The 731-nt window shown below is 41.6% G+C and overlaps 1 long non-coding RNA gene across 1 annotated transcript; it reads right to left on the reverse strand.

Moving 5' to 3' along the window:
• Positions 1-486, reverse strand: LOC118476036 (uncharacterized). Its single transcript, XR_004855289.1, has 2 exons — positions 349-486; positions 1-260 (listed from the first exon to the last, which is right to left on the reverse strand). It is a non-coding gene; the product is annotated as an uncharacterized lncRNA (long non-coding RNA).
• Between the last annotated feature and the right edge of the window lie 245 nt (positions 487-731).

The raw sequence follows: 731 nt of genomic DNA on the forward strand, positions 1-731 counted from the left end.
AATACATAAGTTCACAAGAATTGGAGATTGTACCAGTAGTAATACAACACACAGGAATTGAAGATGCATGCGTCCATCAATCCCTCAAGACTCTGTTCCTAACTAGACAGTATCCACCTATCACTAAGAGAAACATGTCAAGAATGGACACCCTAGCTCTAGGTGATGTCCGACTTCCAAAGATGACGTCCTTCATTCATTCCAGAGCTCAGTGGTCTCATGTTCGCTCAAAGTCGCTGCCGTAGCATGAATAAAGTTACCTATTTTTCCATGAAAAGAGAGGTCATTCAATGGCCATGAGAACAATGGAGTTCAGAAAATGGTAGCAAAACATACAGAGTGACTTACACGACTGAAATGAGAAGCAATTGATTAGGGATCTTCTAACTGTACTCCAGCATTAAACACCTGGATAAATTAATACCTCAAGCAAACATAATGTGGCAGATTCTTAGCAATATGTCCTGCAAACAAGCATTATTCATATCATTGAGCTGAAGTAAATGGTACTGTTTAGGAAGGCTGATCCCAAATCTAGCACCAATGTCTGTCAACCAAAAACACTAACCACTCTACAAAACTTTGACGATGGGCAACTACAATAGCTAGACGACCTGAAAAAAATACCAGGAACAAAAATCAAGGCCAGGAACCAACCGAGTTGTGGACTAATGCCTCCTCGACGAAATAAGACTGCACTGGATGGCCGTATACCTACCGGTGTCCGTCCG

The sequence above is a fragment of the Zea mays genome, chromosome 1 (assembly GCF_902167145.1).
Source record: "Zea mays cultivar B73 chromosome 1, Zm-B73-REFERENCE-NAM-5.0, whole genome shotgun sequence".
Taxonomy (NCBI): Eukaryota; Viridiplantae; Streptophyta; class Magnoliopsida; order Poales; family Poaceae; genus Zea; species Zea mays.